This window comes from Halichoerus grypus, chromosome 9, assembly GCF_964656455.1.
Source record: "Halichoerus grypus chromosome 9, mHalGry1.hap1.1, whole genome shotgun sequence".
In the NCBI taxonomy this organism is placed as follows: domain Eukaryota; kingdom Metazoa; phylum Chordata; class Mammalia; order Carnivora; family Phocidae; genus Halichoerus; species Halichoerus grypus.
The window spans coordinates 70,290,711-70,315,209 of NC_135720.1; the positions used below are offsets into that span (position 1 = coordinate 70,290,711).

The 24,499-nt window shown below is 38.2% G+C and overlaps 1 non-coding gene and 1 pseudogene across 1 annotated transcript; both read left to right on the forward strand.

Moving 5' to 3' along the window:
* Window positions 1-589: 589 nt before the first annotated feature.
* On the forward strand, window positions 590-696 carry LOC118537450 (U6 spliceosomal RNA). The gene has a single exon (XR_004918147.1). It is a non-coding gene; the product is annotated as a U6 spliceosomal RNA (small nuclear RNA).
* A 17,205-nt stretch (window positions 697-17,901) lies between these two features.
* Window positions 17,902-18,693, forward strand: LOC118537431 (small ribosomal subunit protein eS4, X isoform-like; annotated as a pseudogene).
* The last annotated feature ends 5,806 nt before the right edge of the window (window positions 18,694-24,499 follow it).

The window sequence follows — 24,499 nt, forward strand, 5'->3', positions numbered from 1 at the left end:
ATAAATAACTGTTACTTGGAGTGCCTGGGTGGCTCAGTTGGTTAAGCATCCAACTCTTGATCTTGGTACAGGTCATGATCTTGGCGTCATGGGATTGAGCCCCACATCAGACTGTGCACTCTGCATGGAGTCAGCTAGTCCCTCTCCCTCTCTTCCTCCCCTCTGCTTGAACATACACACTCTCTCTCTCTAATAAACAAAATCTTTAAAAATAATAAATAAATAAATAAATAAATAACTGTTCCTAAAAGATTGAGGGTCATAAATACCTGAAATTTAGAGGCTCAAATAACTATTTATTCAAGGAAATTCTGATATACTGTGTACTTTTATGGCCATACATGCAATCAATACATGTATACTGATACTTTTCTGATCATAAAGCCTATAAAACACTAATTAAAATTTTTAATCCCAAGTAAGTATGATTTAAGGTAAGATTAATCATCTGTGGAACTAAAAGATAATATTTATAATTACAGTTAAAAGTTGTTTGCAATATGCTAAAATTCTATTTTAGTCATGAAATTAGTACAAAAGTCAGGAAAAGAAAAAATATTTTTAACGGCTTTACAAAGGGAATATCCTTGTGCTCACTTCAGCAGCACATATACTAAAATTGGAACGATACAGAGAAGATTAGCATGGCCCCTGCACAAAGATGACACGCAAATTTGTGAAGCATTGCATATTTCTCTTTTGACAAAGGTGGTAAATTCAGACAACATCATGATCTAATAAACCTTATTCTTTTTTTAATAAAGAAAGAATATTCTTTTTCTAAAAGAAGTACAAGATCTCACGCATAACATATTATTGCCATTATTGTAGTGAGATAAACATTGCTAACAGCAAGAAATCCGACCTTAATTTACTTATTGAATTAAAATAAAAACTCCTATTCAATCAAAGTGACCTGTCAGTGCTATAGTTTCTACTGCTTCAGTGAATACATTTCTTTAGGCTGTTGAAATGTAAGGTCCAGCAAAGAAAGTGATAATTGCACATCAAAGCTATAGGTCACAAAGTTTCAGAACTTTAGCTTTCCTTTCCAAGCAAACTTTAATTATATGAATCTAAACTTTCACAAGGCCTCTTATCAATCCCTCCTCCCCAAAAGTGAGTCAATTGTAAAAATCATTCTTGATCCAGCACCTTGAAAGATTTTATATTCAGGGCACATTCTTAACATCAGATTCATCAAAACACAAAAATCAGAAAGGTATTCTCATCTTTTAAGGTATTTTCTTCATAATATTGACATTTATATGAATATCCTTAGGCTTGACATTATTCAGTCTGAGACAAGTGACTAAAAAGTAAAGGTTTTCTCCTGGCAGAACCACAGCAACATGTTCAGAAGGCTAAGGGTCCCCTCAAGTCTTATTTCGGACTGAAACTTCAAATTCTTCCCGTCTTCTTGGTATGTAAATTTTGATTAATGTTGTGAAAAGTACTTACTTTAAGATTTTCATTCTTGCTTCCAGTTTCCTTTGAATTTTAGTGGCCTTGATTCTTTGTCTTCTATGCAGAAATGTCGTAGCAGAATCTCAGCAGATCTCCTGGGCAGTTGGGGGTGAGGAGGGGTAAGACAGCATACAGCACTTCATGAGAATCAATCATAAAGGGCATCTTGGATGACTTGGTGCTCAAAGGGATGCTCATCCCAGGTATATGGAACCATCTTTATTGGTAGCTTCCGTGAGATGTAAGGGCCAGAGAAACTTGTCCCTCCAACCGAGAGAAGGCGGTTGAGTCTGCTACTCCATGGAGTAGCAACTGATATGGTATCCTCACTTGTGGTGCCTGTTGTTTGTTGGTGTCTTTCAATCAGCTGTGCAGCCCCTTTCTTCCTGATACCTAGCCTGGGCAACATCCAGAGCTTCATTCAGTTATTTAGCATTTATGGATTCCCTTCCAACGACAGGCATTGCATGACCTTACCCTAGCTGACAGCTTCACAGACATGTATGCAGTGATGATACTAGAAGGGAAGGGCTGAGAACGCTGGCTTTGAGATCAGGCAGACTCAGGTAGAAATCCCAATTCTGTTACCTACTAGCTTTGTGAACTTAAGTTTGGCATCTATAAAAAGAAGATAATACTTCATTGCATTGTTGAAGGAACTAAATGAAATAATATACACAGGGACTGAGCAGGTGTCCGGCATATCATAAAAGTTCAATAAATTGTTGATATTACTTTGTTGTTATTGTTATAATTATTTCTTAAATATCCCTTCTGAGCTCCTGCCCAATATTTTCAACTGCCTATAGTTCTCTCTCCTAGATATCCTCTGTAAATACATCAAACGCAGTATTTCTAAAACTGAACCCATTAGCATTCTCGGGAAATCCATCACTATTTTTTCTTAGTAACTCCATCTGCCATCATCTTTATGGACAAATAAAATATCTGGAAGCCACCTTTGAGTCCTGTTTCTTCTTCACTTTGATATTAAATACATCATCTATTCAGTCCTTTTTAACTCATAAATGTATCCCTTTCTCTCCATTCCAACTGGCATTGCCCTGGTTTACAATTTCATTCTCTCTCTCCTGCACAGCCCCTACATACAGCCACAGGAAATCTTCTAAAGAATCCTGAGTTCAAATATTCTGTCCTGTTGAGCTTACAACTACATTAATACTTGTTGAACCATGTTGTAATTTTTTTACTCAAGAAATACAGCCTCCCCACTGGCCTCCAGCCTCCCATCTGTGCCCTAAGTCATGTGTCACTCTGCCACCAGAGGGATCATTTAAAAAAACAAATCTCACCATGTTTCTTCCACTCAAAATGTGGAAAACCCTCCACTACTGAGCTCCAGCTTCACTTTTGAGCCCCATCTCCTGCCAAACCTGAGTGTGTGTGTGTGTGTGTGTGTGTGTCTTATATGCACTCTAGTCAAATAGTGCCAGGTTTTCCCAAGTCTTGAGACTTCCATTTGTCACTTCTACCTGGGATCCCTTCCTCAACCTGTGCCCCTATTCTGCCTTTCCTTCAACTGCCATTCATTCTTTCTCATTCTTCGAAAGTCACTTCCTCTGTGAAGATTTCCAAAACTTTTCTCCAAGGACATTTAACCAGTTTTGCTTCTGGCCTTATATGGTAAATACTCCACCATGGGCTTCTTACAGAACAATTCCTCCCGTGTATGACTCTCCCACCAGACTTTGAGCATTTATCCTACTAGACTTTGAGTTCTGCTGGGGCAAGTCGACAGTTTACTTCCTTATACTGACAACATGTGGTTGGTCTTCGATAAATGTTTGATGTATGAAAGGATGAATGGACAGTTTAATCAGATGTGGAGGGAGGGAGCAATCAGCACAGTTTGGGAGGGAAATGGAAAACACTCATTGGTATTTGTTTAGTGGGGAGGAAGTAGCATCTCAAATAATAACAGACTTTGCAAATGAAAACATGGCTTTGTCTTTTCTCTTATAATGAGAGGGACACTGAGAATTACACAATTACCATTAGATATTCAAGTAGCCAAAGGCCTGTGGAGTCAAAGAATATAAGGGAAAGGTTTCAGTGCACACTGTGTGCAGGCCCTTAGGAAAACAAATGATAAGTGATGACCAGTGTCCCAGGTCATGTGCACAAGGCTTTGGGCAACTGAAGGAATTATTTGGTCACTTGAGGAAGACTGATAGCCCCATGTAGAAAGGTATGAGTGGGCATTCCACTAATAGTGAGAATTAAGGGAGACATTATCCTGAGCCAAGAAAAACAAAAACAAACAAACAAACAAAACAAAACAAAAAAACTTTTGTCTCCAAGCCAGTTCTATTATACAAGGGTATACTTTGCTGGGGCTGCCATAACAAAATACCACAAACTGGGTGCCTTAAACAACAGAAACTTAATGTCTTACAATTCTGGAAACTAGGCATCAGAAATCAAAGTGTCAGTAGGACTGGTTCATTCTGAGTCTGTAAGGGAGAAACTATTCCACACCTCTCTCCTAGCTTCTTATGTTTGCTGGCAATCTTTGGCATTCATTAGTTTCTGATGCCTAGCCTTGATCTATGCCTTCATTTTCACTCCCTGGGTATGTAACTGGGTCCAAATTTCCCCCTTTTATAAGGACACCATCATATTGAATTAGGGACACATCCTATTCCACTATGACCTCATCCTAACTTAACTAATTACAGTAGCACTGACCCTATTTCCAAAGGAGGTTACATTCTGAGGTACAGCGCATTAGGACTTTAACATATCAAGTTCTGAAAGGACACAATTCAACATATAACAAGAGATTAGATGGTGTTCATCCCAGAAGATCCTTTTTTCCCAGCATCTTGGGATGGCTTATGAGAAACACATAAGGAAGAGAGCTGGGTTATTGATGGCTTAGAAAGAGAAGGGGTAGGAGACCCCTAGCAAACAGTATTGACTAACCACCCAATCATTGGGACCTGGGGAAGGGACAGACTATAAAAGGAGGGGAGGAAGGGTCTTCAGAACCAGACCCACCTCTAATTGCTCTTCTGTAGGTCATGGAAGACTAACACCAAGAAGCTCTTGTGGATAAAATCACTACCAGACTTGAAGGTGTCCAGGATTGGAAAGGTATTGTGCCAACTGGTTTATCAAAGTTCCAAGGTGTTTGAGAGAGGTTAATGAGTCACTGAAATTGAAGTCTTGTCTAATTCCTTGTATACAAATACTGGTTATATATAAAACATAAATTGTTTAGAGAGAAAAGGAGAATTTGGTAAAATAGTCTCTCTGCTTTAATTTACAGAAGATGAAACCAAGATTCAGAGGAGGGATTATATGCTAAGATGTATAAGAAATAGCACAAAACCAAGAAGCCAGAGAACACTGTTAAATCCACATTTTGACACTAAGGAACCTTAAGCAAACTATATCAACTCACTGAGCTGCACTACCATACCTTATAATATGATACATCCTCCAGAGAATGGTCAGTTGATTAAAGGAGATAATGCATGTGAAATTACCACTCAATTCTAAGAGATGGTTCAATGAATTCCTAAGTACAGTGATCAAATACTATTCCTATTGAATCTACAACATCTAGCACACACATTAGATGTTCAACAAATGTTTGTTGAATGACTGAATGAATTCAATCTCTTAAAAAGATGGAATCCTAGAATACAATATCCAGATCTCAAACCTGAATACTAACTATCTGAAGCCTTGAAAACAGACTTCCCAAATGTCCTTTTTTAAAACCAGGCAACCCCAGAATCATAAGGACAATAGATTTCCTGAAGGCAGCATCTTAATTATCCAAAAGAAATTCTATTATTATGGTTTCTGCTTGTGTTCTGAGCAGCCTATCAGAAAGACCACATCCCCTGACAAAACTCAGGAAAGTTCTCTGTACTCAGGGAAATCTCCCCTGAGTGTTAACTACACATCTGGTACACTACTCAAAGGGTAAGCGAGTGAACAAATCCATAACAGCCAGCATAAACCTCTAACAGTTATTATTCCAGAGTCCTGTGACCGTGGGGAGATCTTTGTGCATGTTGCTATAGCTGAGTATTATTATTGTATATTGTAAGTTCTGACCTAGGGCTTCTTTCTCTCTCTGGTAATTCACTTTCTTAGTACCATCTACATTGTTTCTTGTAGATTGATCAAAATGTTCACATAAAATCTTAGTTTAGTACCTAACCAATGTTGGAAGTTGGAAAAAGGAAAGTTAATTTCAATGCAAACAGAAGAAATTAGCCTCATTGTAAGACTTACTGAAATATCTAAATCAGCTGTTGCAAGGGGACATTTTTCAGGGAAATTGTCCTTTAAAATTTAGATGGTGCTCACCACTTTGAATCTGTGGTTTCAGTCTTTAGAGTGATTAGATTGTGATGCCTTACCCTAACAAGTGATGTGTAGGAGATTATTAGATCCTGAAGGGATGTACTTTACAGCATTTAAATAAACCTAAGTTATTGGGCCCTAAAGAGCATAACTGATCATCATTTTATATTTGATCAAAATGGTTTGCAATTATTTCTGCTGGGGGATTTATCCATTTGCATCTTGCCGTTGGTTTTAAGGATTTTATTCCTTTGATCTTGCCATAATATCATGATTAACTGATTGATTCAAGGGTTCGGGAGTCAATAAACCAAGTATTTGTTATTATTTATTATTTAACTGCCCCCAGTGTGCTGGCTGGCATTCAGAGGCTAAAAAAAATACAGTCCAGCTCTCACAACTTCTTAAAGACTTGATTATGCAAGAGAAAAAAGAAAACCCATTTTTTGTTCCATCATGTGAATATTAATGGAAAAAAGAAAATGCATCCTGTATTTTTTTGGCCATTATTTAAACATGTTCTGAAGATCTGGACTGTTGTTCACTTTTAATGTATTTTTTCGGTTTCCATATATATCCATATAAATCCATATTTGTATCTGTAACTGCATCTGAAACTAAAGTTCTCAATTTAGTTATTTCTCATATTATAAAAGTAATTCTACTTGGGCATAGTTCAAGAAACACACAGGCTTAGAAAAAAAAATGAGCAATAAAATTGTCCTCAGTTCAGAAAAATAAAAAATATGTAAGTGCAGGGATATTGATTGTGTCAAGGTAACCCATGTCCTTTTCTTAGATTGAGACAATGCTTCCTCACCTAATAAACACTCCTTCACAGGATGGATTTAGCAGTGGCAAAGAATGGGTCACTGATCCCAAGAAACTATACCCTCATGATGCTTAGGTTTGCCATCAGAGCCCTGGGCAAGTAAGAAATGACCAAATTGGCCAAATGAGAGGCAGCACAGTGAATAAACATGTTGCCAACTAATACTGTAATTCAAACATGCATCCTAGAAAAAAGGTGATTTGTTTTGTACATAACAGCATGAGTGGGTATGATAGCCTCCATCCAATGAGTAACGTTGACAGCAGGATGAATATTTGATGGCTATTTTTCATTTTACAAGGCATTAAATAAAGATATATAGAACTTAGTGAATTTTTTCTAAGGCAACTAAAATAAAGTCAGTATTAACACCAAAACATGGATATCCTAACTCAGAATTTCCAGAGAACTATTTCTTCCTAGGCCACATTTCTACCCATAAGCTATAAAATTATACAGAGATGCTGTTATATAAATATGGCACTCTCACTTGAAGCTCCAGGAGAGATGTTTGCATAACCCAAAAATGGAATTCACCACCAAAAGCCCAATAAAAACCCAAAGGTGTAAGGATGCTACTGAACTAAGATTGATGGTATGTCCTAAATGCACCAGCTGTATAAAATATGAAATCATCCACCATGCTGATGTCCCAAAGGAATCCGATGAGGGGCACATGCAATATCACATGTTTTGCATGACAAGCGAGACAACAGTGGTCGACCAGATGTTGTTCTCCTTCTCATTTGCATTGTTAAGACATATGGTGACTAGGAAGAATGAAGCCATCTCTTAAGCAGTGATATGAATGGTTTGAAAGATAATTGTTTCAAATTATAAACCTTACACCTGTCATGGATTAATGGTGGTGAACCTCTGAAAATAAACATATTAAGTATAACCTAAACACCTTATGTCATATGGTGTTTTTTTATGCCTTACCACACATTTGCAACCTCTGAAATAAATCACAACTCTTTGAATAGTTTGAGATTGCATAGTTTTATCTGGAGAAAGGTTTGGTTTCCTTACACATGTTAAACTTGAGAGTATTTCAACACTTGCAATAGCAATATTTGGATGTCAGAAGATCTAGATTTCAGCACCAAGGGATAATTTGGTATATAAAACATCTGGTGTGTTTGTGAGAGAGTATCAGATTTAATTCAGTGGTTTCCATATTCTTTCTGGTTCAAATATGCTTTTTTGGTAGCAAGTTCAGTTTCTGGTTTATGTACTTGTCTTTTCAATGGCTAAAGTAAGACTAACATATATTTTTAAAGGTTGCCTTACATAAAATAATAGCAAAGAAGAAAGTAAATTTGCTCACCATCCTGGAAACATGAGCTGGAAGCCCAGCTCCAACTTACTGCAGCTGATCCTCATCCTAGGGATATAGAAGACAAAATCTTTGTAGTGACTTTTGGAGCACAAATAATACCAAAACCCTAAAATTCAGTCATGGCAAGAAATCCCATTAACTATGTAAAATTGGGACTCCTTTTTCTTGGATTTGGAGCCAGCATGAAAAAGCCATTCTACTCTTTCCTCTTGCAACGTAAGTGATTTCAAGACAAGGAAATTTTGCCCCACCAATTGTTCTTATCCTTATATTTTGGCAGATCTCCTAAAATTCTACTAATGTCTTTGATGCAATACTACAAACAAGATACATTAAAGGAGTCTAACCTGCTGTAAAACATATTATAATTGATTTTTATGAAGCATCTTTTGCTGTAAGTCATCACACAGCAGTATTCTGAAGCCAGTATGGGAACCACACCAAAGAAGGAGAATAAGGTTTGAAGTGTTATTTTCTTCTTCAAAGGTATTGTTGAGTGGAGCTTCTGAGTTGGAAACATCCTTCTAGACCAATGAGGATAAGATTTTGGAAGGGTGGCCCAAGATCAGCAAAATCCTGGGAAAATATCCAATAGCTTCTGTATCAGAAACCATAAAAGGGGAAGGACTTAACTGTCCCAGACATACTGTAATTAAACACTTTAGGCCAATATCTGCTGGTATCAGTATCACACACTGAGTAGGTAATCCTATCTTTAAGTTGGTGTTTATGAATACTGAAACATAGTCAGAATTCTTGGGCCAAATCAATCCTGAAAATGGAAAGTTAAATAGACCTAGGAGACTGCCTGGCCAACCACTTCTTGTGTTTATTGGCATCATTTCTTCATGTCCAGGCATATGTCTATAGAGCAGAGGGCAACACCAGTACCACAACCTTGCTATATAAGGGTGATTCCTGGCAAAATCATAAGTTTGGTGTGACTGACCAAACACTCATCATCTCAGTGTTCTGCTTTCCGTTTTCAGTGTCTTGCCCCAAACAATGTTCGGTTCTTTCCCTCTCCCCACCCCTGCCACCACAATGCCAAGGCACTATTTCCCTGGTGAAATAATACTGCCAACCCAACCACACTGTTTCATGCTACAGATTTCTTGTAGATGTTCTTTGTCAAGTTGAGGATGTCCCCCTCAATTCTTAATTTGCTGAGAGTTTATCATGATGGTTGTTGGATTTTGTCAAATGCTTTTTCCATATCAAATGATATGATCACATCATTTTTCTTCTTTAGCTTGTTGATGTGGTGGATTACTTTGATTTTTAAATGTTGGATCAGCTCTTACTTGCTTTTTAAAACACGAATAGGGAAACAAAACTCTAGTCAATGGGTATAATTAGTAATAAAAGCCACTCTTAACATTTTCTGACATGATACAAAGATGAGAAATATTTTTTAATATTGTAATTATTTTAATGTAGAGAAGACATAAAACCATTTGGATTTACAAAAACATAAAATAATATTACTAACATTATTATAAGAATATTTTAATTCTTATCTAAAGTTGGAAGCTCTAGGATTCTTCAAAGTCTCTCTTTCAGAATTTTTTTTTATTTTTAGCAGGAAATGGCCTCCCTGATGGAGCTACATCACCAACTTGTAACTGAAGACTTACTTCTAGGACTTGTAAATCTTACTGCATTTCCCACTTAGAAGCATAAACAGTATCAGGATCATATTCTGGTGCTTGCTTCACAGGACATAAAAAGTGGAGCTCATATCCGGATTTGTTCACAGGATTCAAGTCCCCTCTAGTGAACTAAATTATAATGAAGTATTAACAGTGGAGTCCAGAGGTGTTAACCTTCCCAGGAGTATGGGCATTTTGTTTCTTTTTACCTAACACTCACCTGGAAGTTAACCACCAAGTTGGACATTCAGGCACTTGACAGAAAATCTATAGATCAGGTCAGCAGAGCTGCAAAGCATTTGGTGTCCCTCTCCAAACATACTATACAGTTGATCGCCTAATTAAACTACACATAAGGCTTTCAGAATTCTCAGGTAGCTAATTTTTTTTAAATTTTATCCTGAGTTTTTAGTTGCAATCAGTAGGAAGTATGTGCTATACTGAGCTTAACCCCCCCATAGCAGAACTACAACTCAACAACTCATCTCACAGATGAACAAACTGAGGCCCAGAGAGAGGGACAATGATGAAGCAACTCCTTACATTTATTAAAGACCTTTATGGTTTACAAAGCATTTCCTTGGGACACCTGGGTGGCTCAGTCGGTTAAGCGTCTGCCTTCAGCTCAGGTCCTGATCCCAGGGTCCTGGGATTGAGTCCAGCATTGGGCTTCTTGCTCAGCAGGGAGCCTGCTTCTCCCTCTGCCTGCCACTCCCCCTGCTTGTGTGCTCTCTCTTTCTCTCTCTCAATCTCTCTCTGACAAATAAATAAATAAAAACTTTTTAAAAAAGCATTTCCTCACATTATCCATTTCATCTTCACAATAATCCATTGTGAAGGTAGAGCCTCATAATGCCATGGATTCCAGCAAGTTGCAATTAATGTTACAAAATTATGACTGTGTTTAACCTTTCATTTTTATTTCTCTCTGCTGTTTTCCTTGATTTATACAAGTAATATAACCCAACAGACAATGTAGGAAGACATGGATTTACAATGTTAGAACATAAATTTGCAATTAAACACTAGAAACATAGAGATATTCAAAGATTATGGAGAGGATAAAAGCAGAAATCATGCTAAGCTGATCTATGATGGAAGTGAGAGAAAAGGAATTTGGATCAAAACAAGTTTCCTGCCTGGGGGTTATCAGCAGAACACCCCTATCCATATCAGTACAGGGGAAGCCCAGATATCTGAGAGGAAGGAGCTCTTTGCCATTGGTAAAAAGAGGTTCCCTCTGTTTCTTAGTTTTACGTATGATGTTTTTAATTTTCATCCACTTTTGCTTTTTCCACAACACTCTCATATAACAAATCTCATTTCAGCCACATAGTAACACAAAGTTGACAAAACAGATACTTGCTTTGCTGTTGACAGGTTTTTTACTGCTGTCTTTTCAGGTAAGAAACTAAAGCCCAGAGAGTTTGAGTGCTTTACTGAAGGTTACACGGTTAGTTTAGAAGTGAACAGGAACTAGGATTCTTTTTTTTTTTTTTTTTTTATTATGTTATGTTAGTCACCATACAATACATCACCAGTTTTCGATGCAGTGATCCACAATTCATTGTTTTCATACAACCCCCAGTGCTCCATGCAGTACGTGCCCTCCTTAATACCCATCACCGGGATAATCCATCCCTGCATCCCCCTCCCCTCTAAAACCCTCAGTTTGTTTCTCAGAGTCCATAATCTCTCATGGTTCATCTCTCCTTCAGATTTCCCCCCCTTCATTTTTCCCTTCCTTCTCCTAATGTCCTCCATGCTATTCCTTATGTTCCACAAATAAGTGAAACCATATGACAATTGGCTTTCTCTGCTTGACTTATTGCACTTAGCATAATCTCCTCCAGTCCCATCCATATTGATGTAAAAGTTGGGTATTCATCCTTTCTGATGGCTTAGTAATATTCCATTGTATATATGGACCACATCTTCTTTATCCATTCATCTGTTGAAGGGCATCTCGGCTCTTTCCACAGTTTGGCTATTGTGGACATTGCTGCTATGAACATTGAGGTGCATATGGCCCTTCTTTTCACTACATCTGTGTCTTTGGGGTAAATACCCAGTAGTGCAATTGCTGGGTCATAGGGTAGCTCTATTTTTAATTTTTTGAGGAATCTCCACATTGTTTTTCAAAGTGGCTGTACCAAGTTGCTTTCCCACCAACAGTGTAAGAGGGTTCTCCTTTCTCCACAACCTCTCCAACATTTGTTGTTTCTTGCCTTGTCAATTTTTGCCATTCTAACTGGTGTAAGGTGGTATCTCATTGTGGTTTTGATTTGAATTTCCCTGATGGCTAATGATGATGAACATTTTTTCATGTGTCTGTTAGCCATTTGCATGTCTTCTTTGGAGAAGTGTCTGTTCATGTCTTCTGCCCATTTTCTGACTTGATTATTTGTTTTTTGGGTGTTGAGTTTGAGAAGTTCTTTATAGATCTTGGATACCAGCCCTTTATCTGTAGTGTCATTTGCAATTATCTTCTCCCATTCTGTGAGCTGCCTCTTTGTTTTGTTGACTGTTTCTTTTGCTGTGCAGAAGCTTTTTATCTTGATGAGGTCCCAAAAGTTCATTTTTGCTTTTGTTTCACTAGCCTTTGGAGATGTATCTTGAAAGAAGTTGCTGTGGCCGATGTCAAAGAGGTTACTGCTTATGTTCTCCTCTAGGATTTGGATGGATTCCTATCTCACATTGAGGTCTTTCATCCATTTTGAGTTTATCTTTGTGTATGGTGTTAGAGAATGGTCGAGTTTCATTCTTTTGCATGTGGCTGTCCAATTTTCCCGGCACCATTTATTGAAGAGACTGTCTTTTTTCCATTGAATATTTTTTCCTGCTTTGTCGAAGATTATTTGACCTTAGAGTTGAGGGTCCACATCTGGGCTCTCTATTCTGTTCCATTGGTCTTGGAAGCTAAAGACCACTCTGCTCAAGAATGTTTGAGTCAACCAGGAAATCAAAGAAGAACTTAAACAATTCATGGAAACCAATGAGAACAAAAACACATCAGTCCAAAACCTATGGGATACTGCAAAGGCAGTCCTAAGGGGAAAATACATAGCCATCCAAGCCTCACTCAAAAAAATAGAAAAATCCTGAATTCACCAACTAACTCTGTGCCTTAAAGAACTAGAGAAAAAGCAACAAATGATGCCTAAGCCTTGCATTAGAGGAGAAATAATTAAGATTAGAGCAGAGATCAATGAATTAGAAACCAGAAACACTGTAGATCAGATCAATGAAACTAGAAGCTGGTTCTTCAGAAGAATTAATAAGATCGAAAAACCACTGGCCAGACTTATCCAAAAGAAAAGAGAAAGGACCCAAATTAATAAAATTATGAATGAAAGGGGAGAGACCACGGCTAACACCAAGGAAATAGAAAACAATTATTAGAAGTTATTATCAACAACTATATGCCAATAAGCTGAGCAACCTGGATGAAATGGATGCCTTCCTGGAAACCTATAAACTCCCAAGACTGAAACAGGAAGAAATTGACAAGCTGAATAGGCCAATAACCAGTAATGAGATTGAAGCAGTGATCAAAAACCTCCCAAGGAACTAGGATTCTTAACAGAACATGAGTCAGAAGAGGTCTTCAAAATGCAATAGAGCAGATTAAATATGACAGATTGGTGCATACATAGGACTGTGTCCTACATTCCATCAAATGGCAAGAAAGGAATTTAAAAGATTTTAGCCCACAAGAGCAAATGACCAGCTGAAGAGCTACCAGCAGAGAAGAGATTTCAACTAATAGTTGGAAAACAGCAAAAGGATGAAGTGGTTTTTTGATTCACAAGGAGGAGGAAGGGACAGCTAAGCTGCTACAGAGGAAAATCTTGAAAAGAAATGAGATCGTTGCAGACTCACAACAATGGAAGTCCGGGACATGGGGCACAACTTACCAGAGGAGGCAGGAGGGTGTGTCAGGGCAGAAAACAAGACATAGAGCCAAATCTACACACAACCCGAGTTGAATCCCATATCATTCTCCCACCCAACATAACCAGTCAACTATATCCTCCTCCATATTACTACCTATGCTCCATGCAGAGTCCCAAGAATTCTTTTCTAAGGACATTGAACCCAAGCCTCAGTGATCATCACATTATGTGTTGGGGGTTGAGGATAGACATGAAGAGAAATGAAGCGATAAAGTGACAATTCTGCACTGAGAAGGGTGGGACTCCTTAGTTTCTTTTCCCAGCTCTGCTTCCAAAAACCAGGAGCCAGGTTTAACTCTCCAGGCAGGAAATGAAAGAATTTTTCTCTGGAGAAACTAAATAGCCAAAAAACAAACAAACAACAACAAAAAAAAAACAAACAGAAAACAACAAAAGCAAATTTTAAAAATTTCAGATATTGGTGGAGGGAAAACCTGGTGTTAGGTCTCCAGTGTCAAAGCTGATTTTCCCTGCACAACCCCTTCTGCTTACCACACACAAGCCAACACACACAGAGAGCTTCCAATCTCCTTTTAAGTGTCTCACTCTAAATATGAATGGACAGCCTAGGGTAACCAGACATTAGAGGAAGGCCTCCAATATGAGAGGGACCAAAACAGGCAAAGAGAATAGGGGAAACACTGACAATACACACAGAAATTATGAGTATGATTCTCAGAAAAATGAGCAAAGATATTTAATCCCTGAAACAAGATCAGTCTGCCACAAAAAAATGTAAAAGTGTGTGTTTAGGTTGGGGGTGGGGAATTAGAAAAATATAAAGAGTTTCTAGAAATTAAAAATGTAACAGCAAGAATGAAAAACTTGGGAAATAAGGTGAGGAAATAAGAAGAAAAAAAGAATAATAGATAAAGAGACAGACAAATGGAGAGAAAAGGTAAGAAAATCAGAAGATAAATTTGAGAGCCCTGTACCTAACCAATACGGGCTCTAGAAAGAGATAACAGTGGGGAAGAAATTATGAAAGACATCCTTTTCTCATAACAAAATTCTCCAGGACTAAAGATTAAACTTTTAACTTAATCTTTAGATTAAAATGGTCAATCACAATGAATGAAAAAAGACCAACACCGAGGCACACTGCTGTGAAATTTAAAAAGCTCAGCAAGAAAAAGAACATTGTTTTAAGCTTCCAGAGAGAAAAGCAGTTCACACACAAAAAAATTACAAATCAGAATGGCAGATTTCTCAATAGTAATTATATAAGGTAGAAGAAAATGCAGCAATGACTTCATAATTTTGAAAGAAATAAAATTCCATACCCAAACTATCAGTGAAGTTTGAGTGTAAAATAAAGACATTTTCAGACATTCAGATCTCAAAAATTTTACTTTCTTCGTACTATGTCTTTGGAGGCTGCTGGAATGCACATTCTAGCAACCCAAAAAAGGAAGCCAACAGAGAAAAAAACAAAAAAACAAAATAGGAATTCATCTGAAAGAAGCTGCAAATGGGATTCAAAAATAAAGCAACACATCTGGATTGGAGTAGAGGGATGAAAAGCTCCAGTTTTAAGGGGAAAAGATGGAATTGATTTTTCGAGCATATGGAAAATACTGATAGGTATGTGTGACAGAGATACTAGAGCATTTGGGGGAAAATTACAATAGGTCCAGAGAAATGTAACAAATGTGAAGAGACAAGTATTAATTCCAAAAGGACTGTACAAGATGGGAGGCATGATTGTAGTATATTACTGGGCTTGGCAGTGAACATTATTTCCACCATCATCATACTTTAAGCACTGATGATTGATTTAAGCAAAATTTGTGATGCTACTATTTGGGGGTGGGGTGGGGAACAGGATCTGGGGATATTTGTGTAAGAATAAGCTCTCATTGAAAGGGAAACCCTCCTACACTGTTGGGGGGAATGCAAACTGGTGTAGCCAGTCTGGAAAACAGTATGGAGATTTCTCAAAATGTTAAAAACAGAACTACCCTATGACCTAGCAATTGCACTACTAGGTATTTACCCAAAGGATACAAAAATACAGATTTGAAGGGGTACATGCACCCCAATGTTTATAGCAGCATTACCAACAATAGCCAAACTATGGAAAGAGCCCAAATGTCCATCAACTAATGAATGGCCAAAGAAGATATATACAATGGAATATTACTCAACCATCAAAAAGAATGAAATCTTGCCATTTGCAACAACATGGATGGAGCTAGAGTGTATTATGCTAAGTGAAATAAGTCAGTCAGAGAAAGAAAAATACCATTTGATTTCACTCATGTGGAATTGAAGAAACAAAACAGATGAACATATGGAAAGGGGGAAGAAAGAGAGAGGGAAACAAACCATAAAATACTCTTAATTGAGGGTTGATGGAGAAAGGTGAGTGGGAGATGGACTAAATGGGTGATGGGTATTAAGAAGGGCACTTGTCACGTTGGAAACTAGGTTTTATATGTAAGTGATGAATCACTAAATTTTCCTGAAACCAATATTACACTATATGTTAACCAATTAGAATTGAAATAAAAATTTGAAAAAGAAAAAAAACTTGAAAAAAAAAAGAGTAAGTCCTCATTTTCTGACAAAAAATTAAGAGATGATGTCCAAAACTATTAAAATTGTGTGACATACACATCACATTACAAAATGAATGATGAAAATCAAGTGATCATCTCAACAGATGCAGAAAAAGCACGTGACAAAATTCAACATCAATTTATGATAAAAATTCTCAATAAAGTGGATATTGGGAGAAAGTACCTTAACATAATAAAAGTCATTTATGATAAGCCACCACTCATATTCAACATGAAAAAATTGAAAACTTTTCTTCTAAGATCAGGAACAAGACAAGGATGCCCATTTTTGCCATTTTTATTCAACATAGTATTGGAAGTCCTAGCCAAAGCAATTCAGTAAAGAAAAAGAAATAAAAGGCATCCAAATTGGAAAGTAAGAAGCAAAACTGTCACTATTTGCAGATGACATGATTTTATATCTAGAAAATCCTAAAGGCTCCACCCAGAAACAGTTAGAATTTAAAAATTCAGTAAAGTTACAGGATACAATCTCAATATACAGAAATTTGTTGCATTTCTTATACACTAACAATGAACTATCATGAAGAGAAATTAGGAAAACAATCACATTTACAATTGCATCAAAAATGTAAAATATCTAGGAACAAATTTAACTAAAGAGGTGAAAGACCTATACACTGAAAATTATAAGACACTGATCAAAGAAACTGAAGAAGACACAAAGAAATGGAAAGATATTCTATGCTCATGTATTAGAAGAATTAAAATTGTTAAAATGTTCATATAACCCAAAACAATTGACAAATTCAATGCAATCTCTAACAAAATTCCAACGACATTTTTCACAGAAGTATAACAAACAATCCTGAAACTGCTGTGGAACCACAAAAGATCCTGAACAGCCAAAGCAACATTGAGAAAGAAATGGAAAGCTGGAGGTATCATGCTCCCTGATTTTTTTTTTTTTTTTTGGCTTTTTAACTTTTTATTTTAATTCCAGTTAGTTAACATATGGCACTATATTAGTTTCAGGTGTACAATATAGTGATTCAACAATTCCACACTCCCTGATTTCAAACTATACTACAAAGCTTTAGCAATTAAAACAGTATGGTACTGGTATGATGATAGGCATATAGATTAATGGAATAGAACAGAGAGCCCAGGAATAAACATGTATGGCCAATTAATTTATGACAAAGGAGGAAAGAATATACAATGGGGAAAAGACAGTCTTCGATAAATGGTGTTGGGAAAACTGACATCCACATGCAAAAGAATGGAATTAAAATACAATCTTAGACCACACACAACTATTAACTCAAAGTGAACTGAAAACTTTAAAGCCAGACCTGAAACAAAAAACTTCCTAAAAGAAAACATGGTCAATGGTCTTGGCAATAGTTTTTTGGATCTGACTCCAAAAGCAAAGGCAATAAAAGCAAAAATGAACAAATGAGACTACATCAAACTAAAAAGCTTCTGCACAGCAAAGGAAACCATCAACAAAATGAAAAGCCAACATACCAAACGGGACAAAACACTTGCAAATCATATATCCAATAAGGGATTAATACTCAAAATATATAAAGAACTCCTACAACTCAAGAGCAAAATAACAAACTATCTAATTTTAAAATTTTTAGACAGATACAACTGACATATAACATTATGTTAGCAAATAGCAGAGGATCTGAACAGACATTTTTCCAAAGAAGACATACAATGGCCAACAAACACATGAAAAGATGCCCAACAGTCTTTTTTTGTGCCTAGCATAGCCATGTCTCATGGTCCCAAGAAGCATCTGAAGCATGTATCAGCTCCAAAGCACTGGACACTGGATAAACTGACTGGTGTGTTTGCCCCTCATCCATCTACTGGTCCCCATAAGCTGAGAGAATGTCTCCCTCTCATCATTTTCCTAAGGAACAGACTTAAGTATGTCCTAACAGGAGATGAGGTAAAGATGATCTGTATGCAGTGTTTTATTAAGATTGATGGCATGGTGTGAACTGATATAACCTACCCTGCTGGTTTTATGGATGTCATCAGCATTAACAAGACTGGGGAGAATTTCCATCTGATCTATGACACCAAAGGTCACTTGGCTGTTCATCAGATTACACCTGAGGAGGCCAAGTATAAGCTGAGCAAAGTAAGAATGATCTTTGTGGGGACAAAAGGAATCCCCCATCTGATGACCCATGATGCCTGCACCATCCACTATCCTGATCCCTTCCTCAAGGTGAATGACACTGTTCAGATTGATTTGGAGACTGGGAAGATTACTGATTTCATCACATTTGATATTGGTAATCTGTGTATGGTGACTGAGGGTGCTAACCTGGAAAGTATTGGTGTGATCACCAAAGGAAAGGGATACCTTGGTTCTTTTGATATAGTTCATGTGAAAGATGCCAATGGCAACAGCTTTGCCATGCAGCTCTCCAACATTTTTGTTATTGGCAAAGGCAACCAACCATGGATTTCTCTTCCCCATGGAAAGGGTATCTGCCTCACCACTGCTGAAGAGAGATATAAGAGACTGATGGCCAAACAGAGCAGTGGGTAAAATGGACTCTAGGTGATGTGGTTAAATCTTTATACTTAAAGATAATACAGGAAAGGGGCGCCCGGGTGGCTGAGTCGGTTAAGTGGCTGCCTTCAGCTCAGGTCATGATCCTGGGGTCCTGGGATCGAGCCCCGCATCAGGCTCCCTGCTCGGTGGGGAGCCTGCTTCTCCCTTTCCTCTGCCTGCCTCTCTGCCTACTTGTGCTCTCTATCTCTCTGTCAAATAAATAAATAAAATCTTTTTTTAAAAAAAAGATAATACAGGAAAGAAAGAAAGAGAGAGAGAGAAAGAAAAGGAAGAAAAGAAAAAAGAAAGAAAGAAAAGCTGCTCAACATCAGCAATCATCAGGAAAATGCACATCAAAACCACAATGAGATACAGCCTCCCATCTTTAGAATGGTTATTATCAAAAAGACAAGAAATAATAAGTGTTAGCAAGGATAACAGCATTGCAGCATTATTTACATTAGTCAAGATATGAAAACAATCTCTGTGCCCATGGATGGGTGAATGGATAAAGATGTGATACACACACACACACACACACACACACACACACACACACACTAGAATACTACTCAACCATAAAAAAGAATTAAATCTCGCCATTTTCAACAACATGGATGGACCTTGAGGGAATTATGCTAAGTGAAATAAGTCAGAGAAAGACCATATGATTTCACTTATATGTGGAATCTAAAAACAAACAAATGAACGAACAAACAAACAAAAAAACAAAACACACAGATCCAGAGAACAGTGGTTGCTAGAAGGGAGGGGGTCAGGGAATGAGTGAAATCAGTGAAAGGGGTCAAGAGGTACAAATGTCCAATTAAAAAAATAAATAGCCATGGGGATGTAATATACAGCATGGTGACTATAGTCAATAATACTGTAGTGCATACTTGAAAGTCACCAAAAGAGTAAATCCTAAAAGTTCTAATCACAAGAAAAAAAATTTTTTGTAACTTTGTATAGTGACGGTTGGTAACTAGACTTATTAAGGTGATCATTTCACAATGTATACAAATATTGAATCACTATGTTGTACACCCGAAACTAACATAATGTTGTATGTCAGTTATATCTGTCTAAAAATAAACAAAATAAATGCAAATACACACACACACACACACAAATTGTGTGACATAAACATATTTAGTTAGGTGACAGTTGTCACCTCTGAAGCTAGGATTTGGGATTGAATGGGATGGAACAGATGACTATATTTTTTCATTTTAAGCCTTAATGCATATGTTACTTTAATTGAAATATTAATTTTTAAATAATTTTCAAAAATAAAGGTAGCCCTGGTTCTCTCTCTCTCAGAAAGAAAAGTGAGTTCCCAGCTATGTCCTTCCAAAGGGGCTGACTAGTGAACTAGGTAGATAAGGGGGTGAGGAGCTTCCTGAGTAGGGCATCCCAATGAAAACAGAGCCAGACAGTCAACTGGACCCAGTGGTAGAGACTTAGTCCTCAGAAGCCAAGGAGAGCCCACCTCATGCATAGCATACAGGTTGTCCCTTAGAACTGTTCTCACCCCAAATCCCCATTGAACCCCTGCCTGAGGGTTATGGAAATGAGAAGTGCAGCTGACCCTTGAACAACATGGGTTTGAACTGCACCAGTCGTCCACTTACACGTGGAAGTTTGTCAATAAATACAATATAGTACTGTAAGTGTATTTTCTCTCCCTTATGGTTTTCTTAGTAACGTTTCTTTTCTCTAGCTTACTCTGTTGTAGAAACACAGTATATAATACATATAACATACAAACCATGTGTTAACTGACTATGCTATCAGTAAAGCTTTCAGTCAATAGCAGGCAATGAGTAGCTAAGTTTTGGGGGAGTCAAAAGTTAAACACAGATTTTCAACTGCACAGGAGGGGAGGAGAGGGGACCAGTGCCCCTAACCTCCACATTGTTTAAGGGTCAACTGTATACACAAAAAACACAGGAACTAATTCACTAAGAACTATGTAGGGGCATTCAGCCCAAAGACAGCTCGGTCTTGGAATCCCACTAATTGAATGTGTCCTGAAAGTGGGGAAATCCCTGGCACGGACCCTTCCCCACCTGGGCACCTTGAGAGCTCCAGCACATTGGAGCAGCGTCCAGAAAGAGACTGAGGTGCTAGAAGAAATGGATGTGCCTTTAGAGACTAATCAGAGCAGGGCAGGAGTCTGAAATGTGTAAATGGAGTGCCGACTGATCTTGTTCACGAGGCACATGTCAGGCACCTCCTGAGGACTCTCCAAATCCCCCTGGGGCATTTTGCAGTCACCCAATAGGCTGTGTGAGCAGATGCAATGACACCGGTAAGTTCAGTATCTTTCTATTTATATAGCCCTGTGACCCCTGTGGGCTGGTGACCTGAAAAAGCAAATCTTCCTGAATGAGGTACTAATGTGCCAGTGCAAGCATCTGGCTCCGGCACAGAATCATACCTGACCAGCTTGGAGTGCTCTTGCCATGGGCAGTCTTCCCGAATAATACCAATCAGAGAGAACATAATGCTAAGCAACTGCCCACACCCTTCAAAAACTTTCAGGACACCACTCATGAACTGTCACCCCTCAGACAGCTCCACTAAGTCTGAGAAAGGGGCCATGACCAGGGGGCAAGTCCACAGCTGCCAGCTCCACAGGCTGAGTTCCACAGCTTAAGAAGAACAAGGGACCCTGGTGACATGAGCTCTCAGCTTTAGTGTCTGCTTTTCTCCATGGCCAGACCCTTCATCTTGGCCCTTGGACACATCCTCACCTTGAAGAGTCAAAGCCAAGGAAGGCATGCTCTTGACGCTTGGGTACCAAGGAGGAAGCTCCCATCACCTCCTGGGAAGCAAAGCAGCATTTCTGTGCCTCTTCCCTTCCTCTGGTGGTTCTGTTGTTACAACGCATAAGGGGAATTTTCCCCTTGAGGATTATTTCCATTTCTCTAACAGCAGGGCCTCTCAGAGACCTCATTTGAGCCCCTAACCCGCCCTTTCCAGCCTAGATACTCCAAACCACACATCCCATCATTCAATGATACAGCCTCTCCTAATCAAGGTCCCCTATTGTTTTTCATAAGTTGATCCTTTTCCTCCAGCTAGATATTCCAGAACAGCAAGGATCAACCTTAGGCATCTATTCTATAATCCCCAAAGCACCCGTCCAAGCCCAATAAATAAGCTGGCACTCAATAAATACGACTTCACTAATGTTTCAAGTCAAATGGCTAGTTTCATAAGGAAGCTGAAAATGGGCTTGTTAGGGGTGAAAAAAACAAACAGAAAAATTTACAGGTCCTTCAAAGTGTTTCTGATATCCTCTCCTTCTTTTTCAGCCCCTTCCACAAGCCCCCGCATGCTAAAAACACATAAATAAGAGTCTAATAGAAGCCAGACGTTTAAAATAACATATTTTCAGATTTTTTTTTAACAAAGCTTGGACGCCTGTGCAGGCTGTAAATTTACAGTTGATGATCTTCTGCCAGAAGTTCTTTTGGGCGCTTACAGCTGTGAAATACAATCTTTGGTTGACTACACAACCCCTTCGTGCTCCCAGTCTGATTCCAACAGCCCATATTCCTGACAACATAACTCATCACAACAATAATGAAATAACAAGAATATTCATTTGGATTTACACACCACCTTTCACCTAAGGGTCCCTGAGCAACTCCAAACACAGCTGAAATGGTTCCAAACCATGTACCTCTCCAACTTGGATTTAGAAGCTAAAAAAGGAGTCAGTCTGCTGTGTGTAATTCCTTGGCAAAAATCATACACTTTTCCATAAATGGAAACAGTGAGTCCTGGCTCTTCTTCAATAATCTTCTCTACCCTCCTGACACCTTTCTTCTTTGCTGAGAAATAAACCATTGGCATAATCAAGATCCTGCCTTTAAATTTTATTGTTTTGTGCTTTGAAGATTTTTTTTTTTTTTGCAAAATGTAAGTGTACTATAAAAATTAAGTGTCTTTCTACTTTGCAAGATTCATTGAAATAACTTTTATTTCGGATACCTAGAGAATTGGGAAATACCCTCTCTTTTCCATTTCCTTATTTTTTCCACACTTGCATTTTTATTTCTTCATGAACTGTAGCTATTTCTTTTTTTTTTAAAGATTTTATTTATTTATTTGAGATAGAGAGAGAGAGCATGAGGGGGCAGGGGAGGGAGAAGCAGACTCCCCACTGAGCAGGGAGCCTAACACGGGGCTCGATCCTAGGACCCTGGGATCATGACCTGAGCTGAAGGCAGATGCTTAACCAACTGAGCCACCCAGGTGCCCTGAATTATAACTATTTCTTTACTTGTTTATTCTCCTCTACTACAGTGAGAGATTTTTAAAAAAATAAGACCTATATATTTGTACCCTTTCTATATATTTGTATCCTTTCTCTTTGTATGCCAATTTCTCTCAGTGTCGTGTGCACAGAGTACATAGATCTGTGATGAATGGACTTGTTTCTGAGTTGCATCCATAATTTAAATTTTTTCTTAAATATATTATAATTAATATATATTACATGATATATTTACATATAATATACAAATATATATTAAATATATTATGACCTCAGTGTTTACATTAGGGTACAAATGAGGGGGTAAAAATAGCAAATGCCTAAACCCTATCTTTCATTCTACTGGACCTAAACAAACAGCTACCAATGGTGTTAACCATCATCACTAGAAATAAGGAAACCAATTTACTAGGCCTACCAGCACAGAACCCAGATCTCCTGCTTTGGTCAAACACATTAGAGGGAAATTACTCTGAGCCCTTGGATTATTTCAGCCCTAATCCTGGACATATAAAATGATGACCCTCTTAGAAAACTTTGGCTCTTAGTCACTCATTAAATCTAAATAAGGAATCTACAATGTGTCTGACATTGTGCTAAGGGCTGAGGATATAAGAATGTAAAGTGTATTGCCCTGCCCCCAAAGAACTTATAGTCCAGGGAAGGAAGCCATCAGAGAAACAGAGAAGAGCAGGATAACACTGTAAGCAACATGACGTAATGATGCACAAGGTGAAAGTGGCTCCATTTGAACCCAACCTGACTGATGCCTCTTCCCAACCACATGCTGGGCCGTGAGCATACTTTAAAACCCTGCGCTCTGAACCTACTTCCCTCCTCTGGAATATCTAGCTATCATCATAGCTGGGGCAGTGCCTCGTCTTGGCATCCTGAGAGCGGTGTTATGTTGCATATTCTAGAAGCTTTCTGGCTTCTTCCCTGGATGCCATCTTTTTGTTCTCTCTTGGCTCTTTACTCTGGAGCCCACAGGCCTGCTTGTTTTCTCTTTGTACTTTAACACTGTGGCTAGATGATATTTTCAGATATTAATGTTTCTTCTCTCTGTATTTGTTTGTTTCCTTCCTCCATTTCAGACTGGTAGCAGTCTTGATACGCCATGACTTCCAGAAGGCATGCATCAGAGCCAAAACCAGAAATAACCAGCAAGTCCTTCTGGCTTTTTTTCCCCCAAAAAAACATGTTTAAGCCTTTACTGGAACTCAGTGGTTTGGAGAAAAGATGGGAGAGAGTATGAAAAACAATAAGGATGGGGCTTCATCCTTCCTTTCTTCCCGGCCCTAGAAAGAAATATCCCTAGGGCAAAAGCAGGAGAGGAAGGAAGAGAGATACCAAAGGGTCCCAGAGCAGCCATGATTCCCCATGCTCTCATAATGTTGACAGCAAAACTCCAAATGGAAGGGCTGGGTGGAGTTTAGGCTAGGCAGACAAAACCCCAGCCAGCATCATGTGGCATAGCCACAGGAGAGAAAAAGGGATCTGGTAGAAGGG